At 34.5% G+C, this 10543-nt stretch overlaps 1 long non-coding RNA gene across 1 annotated transcript; it reads left to right on the plus strand.

The window, feature by feature from the left end:
- Positions 1-291: 291 nt before the first annotated feature.
- LOC145013315 (uncharacterized) lies at positions 292-2990 on the plus strand. Its single transcript, XR_013664920.1, has 3 exons — positions 292-1739; positions 1841-2140; positions 2698-2990. It is a non-coding gene; the product is annotated as an uncharacterized LOC145013315 (long non-coding RNA).
- Positions 2991-10543: the final 7553 nt, after the last annotated feature.

Consider the following 10543-nt stretch of genomic DNA (forward strand, 5'->3'; position numbering starts at 1 on the left):
CGATATGAGGATTTTGAGCTCTTGGATTTCTTCAATTTTTTATCTCAACCACATAAACTCCCTATTTACATTTTTTTTATAGTTTTTTTCTTGACAAAACTACACAATTGGTCCCCGTGGTTAGTTCAAAATTCCCACTTTGATCCAAAAAAGTTTGGACTAGTACTACAGGTCCAAACTTTTCATTTTGTTGTGAGTTTGATCCAAAAATTTTGATACATTTTATAACGATGGATTTGTCATTTATTATTTTATTTTACATTTTTCTTTTATTAAAGTAATTAGAAAACATTTAAAAATAAAACAAAAATAAAATTCTCTCGCTCTCTCTCTCTCTCTCGTCAAACCAAAACAAGATCTGAGATATGTTTCTTCGTTAGAATTTTCTCCGTAAACACTCAAGGAAAGGAAAATAGAGGGAAGATCGGATAATAGAGAAATAAGAAAATGAAATTAGAAGACGGAATCAAATCGAGGTCATCGGTTCTCGGGTTCTTCATCTAAACACACACATGGTGATCCGAAGACGAAGCGACGGAGGACAAAACCTTGAATCGCAATCCGCCTCTTTGCCTCGAGAGTCTTCAGTCACGAGCTCAGGTCTCCGATGTCCTCAGAAGAGAACGGATCTACGCCGGTGAAGTCTAAAAACTTTCTTCAGATCTATCGATCTGGAAGCCCTCTTCCTCTTCATATCTGAAAACCCATCCCACAGTGGTAGCTCGATTTTCAGGACAAAAACCCTAATCCGTATGGGAAGGGTGGCGGAGAAAAAGAGAAACTAAGAAAAATCCTAGCTTCGACCTTTATAATTTTGAAAGAAAAACCTATCGTCCTTTTTTCAAGATCTAAAGATGGTGGAAGCTTTGATGAAAGGGTTTCAACACCTTCGAACGACTCAGGCCATGTATTTGCTGCCAGATTTTTTTTTTTTTTTTTTTTTTTTTTTTTTTTTTTTTGTCTTGATCTTTCTAGATCCATATCAGCTTCGTGTTCGTCTTTCTAGATCCATATCAGTATAGATTTTTTTGAATTTTGATTTAAGATTGTTAAGCTTATACAAATCTTTAAATAGTTCTTGTGTCTTTACAAATCTAGTTGATCTTGTGGTTTACAAGTTTGTAAATACTTCTTGTTCTTCATATCTGAAAAAATATAATGTTTTGTTCTTCATATTTTGAAAAATTATGTTTGAATTCATCAAATGGTGGTGATAGTTCATGAGGTTTCTGAAAAGAAGAGAGTGAGGAAACAGAAAGATGTAAATGTAGATAGAACGGAGGTTTTGGAGATGGTTTCCGACAAGAATGGTGGTTGTGGTGGCGATTTCTGGCAGATTGTGGTGATTTTCGGCAGGTGGCGGTGGCTTTCGGCAGCTAAGAGTGGTTTCCGGTTCAAATTTTTTTTTGTACCAAAGTGTTAACCACAGGACCATTTTTTTTTTTTCACGTTCCTTATTTCCGATCGTTCCACTATTCATGTATTCCTGCTCCTTAAACTTCAACTGCTCCCGGCTCCATCTTCTTCGTCAACCACAGAAACCGCCATATCCACCCCACGTTCTTCCTTCATCACATATCCTTCTTCATTGTGTAACTGTCCCGTCTACATAAGAGTTCAATCTCAACCTAATTGCTTCAATGGTTTCAACATTTGCTTCAAATTGCTTCAAGCTTCTCATAATCATGGACCACAAATCAACTGAGAACATTTTCCCCTTTGAATAAAAGCCATCCAATGTATGTTTTAATTTCTGTTTTCACAAATTTCTAGGTTTACTTCCACTTTGGATTGGGCTTTTCAACAACAAAACTCACTAGTTCTTCTCCATCATCTGCAGGATTTTTTTTTTTTGAATGCACTTGGAAGATCCCAGACAACGATGGCCTCTTACTTCCATATACACTTTTCTATATGTAAATCTCATTGGACGTCTACTCACTTACTCAATAAGTTTCAATTTTAGGTTTTTTATTTGTCAACTGATACTGATAATAGAGATGCTATTGAGGGAGAACGACGACTATTGTCTCATTCGAGGCCACCTGCCACTGCTACAAAAACCAAGGTTTTGACGTTCAATTTTGGATTCCGGCTTGAATTTTACCAGAAGAAAAATAGTAGATCCCGTTTGACATCTGTAAGTTTCTCAAAATCCATATTGATGCAAAATCAATTTAACGCTTTCTAAAGTCTTAATTAAAAACTTTTTAAGAAGCTTTTATGATTCATAGCAAGAAATCAGTAATCTTGATTTCTAATTTCCCCACTTTATCACAAATGTCTATAATTGAGGATGTTGATTGCATTTCCAAACGAATTCACACAAAATTAGGGTTATGGTTTTCTCTGCTTTTCACTCTATATTGGATGGCTTTAAGCTGGTAATTTTCTTTGTTGTCATTAGTTTATAATCTTGAACCAGGTTTGATTTTCTGTTTGTTTTTCGGTTTTAGCCCTAAATCAATTTGTGTTGCTTGAACTAGGTTTGTTTTGTTTTGTTTTGAATCATGTGTTTGCTAGATCAGTTTTAGCCATAAACCGATTCGTTATTACATGAAAAAAATGGTTCGTCATTTGTGACTTTTGATAGTGAATAACAAATTTAAACTGCGATTTATCGTTTGTACTTAAATCCAATAATCATCATTTGGGTTCTAATTTGTTGCTCTTTTGTGTATATGAACTTTCTTAAAGTATAGAAAAAGTGGGGGGAAGAAGTGAAGTTTGACTTTAATAATGCAATAAACGCAGAGTGACTTTAATGATGTTAAACTATACAAACTACCCTCTTTAAGTGTTTGAGGAATCTCAAATATGACATTTCATTGATTTGCATTGTTTATTGGTTTGATAGAGTATTAGAGTATGCAACTGAATCAACATATGTTTTTTTTAATGTGAATATTCATCTTCTGTCTAAACTCTTGTCATTTTTTGGGTACTTATGACTTTATAATTGGTCTTTTAAGTCCATGTATAATAACCAATATGTCCCCATCTTCTTTATTGTTTTAATCCTTTCTATTTAATTTTTTTTTATAAAATATTTATTATTGATTACAATACATACTTATTCATAACATTGATTTGTGAGTTAGTTTTTCAGTTTGTGTATATGTAGGTTTTGCAAAATTATCTTATTTGTTAGGATTTAAAAAAAACATGATATTACGATTTATGATCGATGTTATTATTTCAAGTGTATCAAAATTTATATCATGGTATGTCATGATTTTACCATTAATCACGAGTTAAATAACATTGTTAACGTTTTTGAACCGTTTGATGTATTATTTATTGATAAAGTGATATAGACTTAAGAAAAAAAAAGTCAATGTTTCTTAGTTCTTACATATTTTTGTTTCTAAATATTTTAGAATTCAAAAGTGTTTTTCAATTTCTATTATAAATAGTGTACATTGAAAAATCTGTCCAATAAAAATATAATTTTTAACCCAAAATAGCAAAATATATTTTTTAAAGAATAAGATTGTATAAACATCGGATAGATATAACACTATTTATATTGTTCCAATTAATATATGTCAAACATTGAACGTGGACCAAAAACTTCCTATTTATTTACATTGTTCAATTAAAATTAGGGGTGAACATGGTGCAGTTCGGTGCGGTTTTTGGCCAAAACCGAACCGAAAACCGCAACTTTGGTTTTTTTTTTTGGGAAAGAGGCCAAAGCCCCGGAAAAATTTTATGACATAAAAAGAAAAATACAAAAGTTTAAGTCATTTTTGGACAAACCCCAAAAGTGAACCAAAGCCAAACATCAAAAAGATACCAAAACCAAATACAAGGTTTAAACCCAATAAAATAAAAAAAACACCAATTAATTTCCTTCCATTTCCACAAACCGGAATGGTCTTCAACTCTCCAATGATCCACATATCTTCTTTGACTTCTAATCTTCACAAATCTTCCCCTTTTGATATCCTCAATCTTCACTCCAATCAAAGCTCTCAAAAAATCTTCTTTAATATCCACGCTTGTCTTCAACTTCAAGCTCTTGTAACAAAACTTCCAAAACTCAATATACTCCAAAATAGCAATATACTTCATATCCCTTATTCTAATTTTCCCAACCATCATAAAATCCATCAAAAATAACCCAATGTATATACAAAAACCACCATTTCTCAACCTTCCTAACCTTTTAAAAAACCAAAATTTTAATCCTGTAAACCAACCCTTCTTATCATCAAGTAAATCAATGTAAACATCACTATCAATCCTAATATTAACAATCTTCTTTAAAATCTTCAAATACTTCCAATCTTCAATCAACCGCCATTGACTCAATCGATCTTCCAAAAAAATAGTCATATAATCACCATGTTTTCTCATTATCAAAGAATTTTTCACACAAATCTCATTTCTTGATTTTTTACGGATAAAATCATAAAACCCACCAACTAAATTACTTGGATTTGAACCAAGATTTTTGAACTTTTTACGGAAAAAAGTTGAAAAACCATACTATAATTCCCGGATTTGAACCGGGTAAAATCATCCTTTTTTGGAAAAAAGGGGCCAACCACATGACTAAACTACTTGGAATTGAACCAAGATTTAAGTTCTTTTTACGGAAAAAGAAGAAAAACCAAACAACTAAACAATCCGGATTTGAACCGGTAAAAATCATCCTTTTTTGGAGAAAAGGGGCAAACCACTTGACTATACTACTTGGACTTGAACCAAGATTTAAATTCTTTTTATGGAAAAAGAAGGAAAACCAGCCAACTAGAAGTTCCGGGCTTGAACCGGACAAAAAGTGACATTTTGTTAACCAAAAAATGCCAAAAATATGGTGGTATAGTCTAAGGATGACGTACCCAAGCCTGGTTATTAATGGGTGAATATCCCACCACTTACTGATCGAACAAGTAGTGGCACCCACAAATGTGGAGAATCCTAAATGAATAGGATAAAAATCACAACTTATGGGGATGAGACCCATATGCAAATTTATGAAAGCCACTTCATAACAAAACATTCTTATGAAACTCGGGATCAAACCGAGATGCAAAACACTTTTAAGGGAAAAAGTGAGAAAAATCTCAAATCCATCAATCCCTTTTATATACACGCCTCGTTTCCAAGGCGGATAATCATAACAATTGGAAAACTCGAAGTGAAAAAAATAAAAGCCCACTTCATAAGGTCTTAACCAAATGAAACTCGGGATCAAACCGAGAAGCAATTCACTTTTAAGGGAAAAAGTGAGAAAAATCTCGTGCCCGTCAATTCCTTTAGAACACCCAATAATGAATAATCCAATCAACTTATGACCGATATGCCCCTGTCTCCAAATAATGAAATACCAATGCCAAAACTTGAATATGAATCTGCATTGAAGACAAAGGACCAACAAAATCCACCCAACTTCAAATATCTTGAAATTCATTATCATCAAACAAAATTGACAAAATTGCCCCCGCCTCCAAAGTTTAAAAGAATAAGAATATATCCCAATCATGACAAAGTTCCATTTATAGCCGAGACCATACCATCTCTCAGCCATCTCCCACCAATAATAAAGAGCACCAAATTTTATAAACTTCCCAATATACCCCTGCTCATTAATTCTTCCTTCCCGATGGTAACATTCTTCTAATCGCATATAATCATCCCACCAACAAAACCTGCGAACATAGGCTTGATATAAAAAAAATCCACTCCTCTTTTATGATCAAAGAAATATATGAATGTCCAAATTGCCCCTGCTTAATATCCTTCTCAATTGTAAACAGGATTCGCTGCCAATTCCGCCACCCATTCCCACCATCAATTTCCAATTTCCATCGCTGAATGCTAAAAAAATCCAGGAACAAATAAGAATAATAAATCAGAAGACATCAGCACCCATAAAGACCGACTCCAGCACTTTCTATTTTCCAACTCCCAAACACTTTTTACATCAAAATCACCATCAATTAAAAAATGCCCAATATGCCCCTGCTTCTTATTTCTTCCATCCCGATACTGAGAGTCCCCAAACCGCATGCCATCATCCCTCCCTAAGAACTTGCGATTACCGGTCTTGAATAAAAATAACCCAATCGCTTCATCATTTACCAAATTCTCGATCAGCCCCTGAACAAAAAAGAGGAACCCGCAATCTTTATTTCTCAAAACTTTCTCCCGCTAATCCTCCAAACAAGCCATAAATCCAAAAACAATAGTGCACAAGCAGTTCACAATAATTTCTTTCAATTTATTGATGTCCCAAACTTGACAAAAATACCCTTTGGCCCAATTGTTTAATATCACGCTTTTATTGAAATCCTTCCTTATTTTCTCCATAGCAGCACATCTGCCAACCATTCCTGTTTACCAGTTTGCAATTCAAATCAATCCCCATCAGACCCATTAAATTTTTTAATTGGTATGTTCCAGTGTTTACAAATCTCAGCATTCAACCCCAAATAGCCATATTTGAGACCAAATAACTTCAATCTAATATCTTCCATAATTCTATGAACCACAAATTCAATAGAATTGGTTTCTTTACCAAACAATCTTTTATTTCTTTCATTCCAAAGATGATAGACTGTAGCAGCAAGAGCACATTTCTTAATAAAATTCTCAATATTCTTCCTTTTTAGAGTAACTTGTAAATCTTCAATGATCTCAAACCAATTGCCTTCCTTATGGGTGATGTTTAAAATCCTCTTCACTTTACTCTAAACTTCCTGGGAAAAATTACATTCGAAAAAAATATGACAATGGGAATCACTTTGTTTATTGCAGAAAGCACAACTGAAATTACACACAGATTTCCATTTTTCCATTCTGTCTTGAGTTCTAAGTCTTCCAAGAATAGCCAGCCAAAGAATAAAACAGTGATTTGGAATTCTCTGTTGAAACCACACAAGATCATACCAGCCAACTTTCATCTCATGAACAATAAGGGTTTTGGAAACTTGATTCACAGCAAAAGGAACAGGTTCTCCTCTCTTATTTAGCCAAAAAACAGAATCCTTCTTTTCCCTAACAAGTCTAGGGATAGGAAACTCTGCAAGCTGTGGTATACATCTAATCCAATCAATTGGCCAACTCCAATCTTCATTAGAAATCACATCTCTAACTTTATCCGTAATATGATAACCAGCATTAGTTATTTCCCTATGAGTCAAAACTTAACTCAAGGGCCCTAATTGATGCCAATTGTCATACCACATGAAAGTATCTTCTCCATTACCAATCTGAGAATAAAAGAAATTCCGCAAAAAAGGTCTAATCTTCAATAGATTCCTCCAACTCCAACTCATTTTATCTTTTGATCCCACATCCCAAAAACTTCTACCTTCAAGAAGATAAAACTTAACCCATTTCACCCACAGAGAGTCTTGCCCACTAATAATCTTCCAGACTCTACTCGAAAGAAGAGCAATGTTCCAGTCTTTGAGATTTTTCAGCCCAAGACCACCATACATCTTTGGCTTGCATATTTTATTCCATGAGACCTTGGCAACTCCCTTACTACTTTGCCCACTGCTCCAGAGGAAATTCCTCATGATTTTTTCAACTTCTTTAATTATGCCTTTCGGTAATAAAACCACTGGAGCCCAGTAAACAGGAAGAGTTGCAAGAACAGCACTAACCAATTGAAGTCTTCCAGCATAAGACAGGGAATTATTTTTCCAATCATTGACTCTCTTCTTTACTTTATCTATAAGACCCTTGCAATCTCTATTAAAAAGTTTAGTAGAAATCAAAGGAATCCCAAGATATTTCATAGGAAGTTTACCTTCAACAAAAGGAAGAATCCTCAAAATTTTCCTTTTAAAAGGCTCCTTGACATTCCCAAAAAAGATGTGACTTTTAGACAGATTTGATACAAGACCTGCTGAATTAGCAAACTCATCCATAGCCTTCTTGATCACTTTTATCGACCCAGAATTTCCATGACAAAAAACCATCAGATCATCAGCAAAACACAAGTGAGTGAGCTTCTGTTCTTTGCATCTCCAATGGTATTTAAATTCATTACTCTCCTTTATACACCTTTTAAGCATGAGGTTAAAAACCTCCATAACAAGGGTAAAAAGGTAAGGGGACAAAGGACACCCTTGCCTAAGACCTCTCTTTCCTTGGAAAAACCCATGAAAACTTCCATTTATATTGATCATAAAAGAGGAAGTAGTAACACAATTCGTAATCCAGGTTATCATAGAATCATGAAATCCAAACTCTTTCAATATATTACACAAAAAACTCCAATTTACCGTATCATATGCTTTTTGAATATCAACTTTCATGGCACATCGAGCAAAACCCCTATCAATATGATAACCCTTAACAAGTTCTTGAGATAAAAGAATATTATCCAAAATTAAACGCCCTGGGATAAAAGCCGATTGATTATCCGAAACCAAACACCCAAGATGCTCTCTAATACGATTAACAATAACTTTGCTAATTCATTTATAAAGCACATTGCAACAGGAAATCGGCCGATAATCCCCAACCTTGCCTGGAGTAGGAACTTTAGGAACTAACGCAATAACAGTAGCATTGACTTCCTTTAAAATCTGTTTTGACAGAAAAAATTCCTTAACAGCAAAGCAAAAATCATTCCCCACTATCATCCAAGCTTTCTTAAAGAATTTAGAAGAAAAGCCATCAGGACCAGGTGCTTTATCATCACCAATATCAAACAGCGCAGCCTTAATTTCCTCATTTGTAACATCTTTAATCATATCAAGAGCTTGCTGATTGTCAAGTTTTCTGGAGAACAGATTATCCGGCCTAAAAATGGGAACAACATCATGTTCCACTCCAAGGAATTCACCAAAATAATCAACAATAACTTTAAAAGCTTCATCCCCTTCCTTCCAATTTCCATTTCCATCAAGGATTGTTTCAATTCTGTTCCTATTGATTTTTCCTTTAACTACTTTATGAAAATAAGCAGTATTTGAGTCTCCCTCCTTAAGCCAATGCACTTTAGCTCTTTGCTTTAAGTAACTCTCTTCTTCCCAGCTGGCATTCAGAAAAGATTGGAGGTAAATTCCTTCTTCAAATCTCAAATCTTCATTACATGGGTCTAAATCAAGACTATTCTGAACCCGACATAACTCTTCTCTACACTTAGAGACTTTTTCTGCAAAATTGCCATGAGAATTTAACAAATTCCTGAGAGGCTTCTTTAAAAGTTTCAATTTCTGACAAAGCCTGTTCATTCCAAACCCCTCAATTTCAGTTTTCCAGACACTATCAACAATGGGAAGAAAATTGTCTAACAGCACAAGCGAATTAACAAACTTGAAAGGCCTAATCCTGAACTTCTTTTTAATTGGGAACTTGATAATCATAGGACTATGATCCGAATTCCTATAAGGCTGGAAATTAGCAAAAACATTAGGATAATCTTCTATAAATTTAAGATTCCCAAGAACTCGATCAAGTTTCTTCAAAACCCCTGAAGCTCCACGCGGTCTTTGATTCCAGGTGTAATGTAATCCATTACAATTTATATCCTGGACTTCAATACAATTGATGCACTCGTTAAATTCCACCATACCCCTCGATATTTTAGAATTACCAGCCATCGAGTCCACAAGCTCCCTAGTAACATTAAAGTCTCCAGCAATCAACCAAGGACAACCAGCAACCGAACAATAGTGTTTTTCCAGAGAATCCCAGAGTTTCCTTCTGTCTATATAATAATTACAAGCATAGACAAAAGAACAAAACAATCTCTTATTCTCTTTGATGAAAAGGATTTGACAATGCATCACCTGACTATTAGCATCCAACGGCATGACAACAACTTCATCCGGATCCCATCCAATGATAATACGAGTGCCTTTAGGGCTCATGTCTTGATTCGAAATCCACATCCAGCTCCCAAAAACTTTATTACATGTCGTTTGCAGCTTATTAAATCTCAACTGAGATTCAAGAATAGCAAACAAAGACAGATTATTACTTTTGATCACATTCTTTATTTCCTCCTGTTTAGGCCTTAAATTAGAACCCCTCGCATTCCAGCAACCTATATTCATCATCATTGATCAACAATTGGGTTTTCAGTGACTATCTCCTGGCCACCACCAGTTAAAATCTCCTGGTCAATCTCATCTAAATAAGACATATCTCTTAATCCCAAATCAGCAAGAACATCAAAAGGATTTTGTGATAATATCTCATCTTGATCATCTTTTCCTGAAGTAGAACCTATATTATCAAAGTTAGAACTAACTTTAACATCCACTTGCTTCTTAGGAACATACACCTTTTTCTGGATTTCTTCTTTTTTCCCCTGCATTCCTTCTTTTCTAGCATTAAAATTTTCAATTACATTCTTCACTCTTGTCCCCAACTTTTCTTTTGGGATAAACACCCCTGTACCATTCATTTTCCCACTTTTACCCTCTTTTGACTGAAATACCCCTTTCTCTTTCCCATCTTTTTTGAGATTTCCCACAACAAATTTCGAAAAATTACCCCCATTATTTCTATTCTCGGCCCCTTTACTAATTCGATCTTCTTTTTGAGCTCCCTTTTGACTTCCTTGTTC

This window comes from Lactuca saligna, chromosome 8 (assembly GCF_052625555.1).
Source record: "Lactuca saligna cultivar CGN05327 chromosome 8, ASM5262555v1, whole genome shotgun sequence".
Classification (NCBI taxonomy): domain Eukaryota; kingdom Viridiplantae; phylum Streptophyta; class Magnoliopsida; order Asterales; family Asteraceae; genus Lactuca; species Lactuca saligna.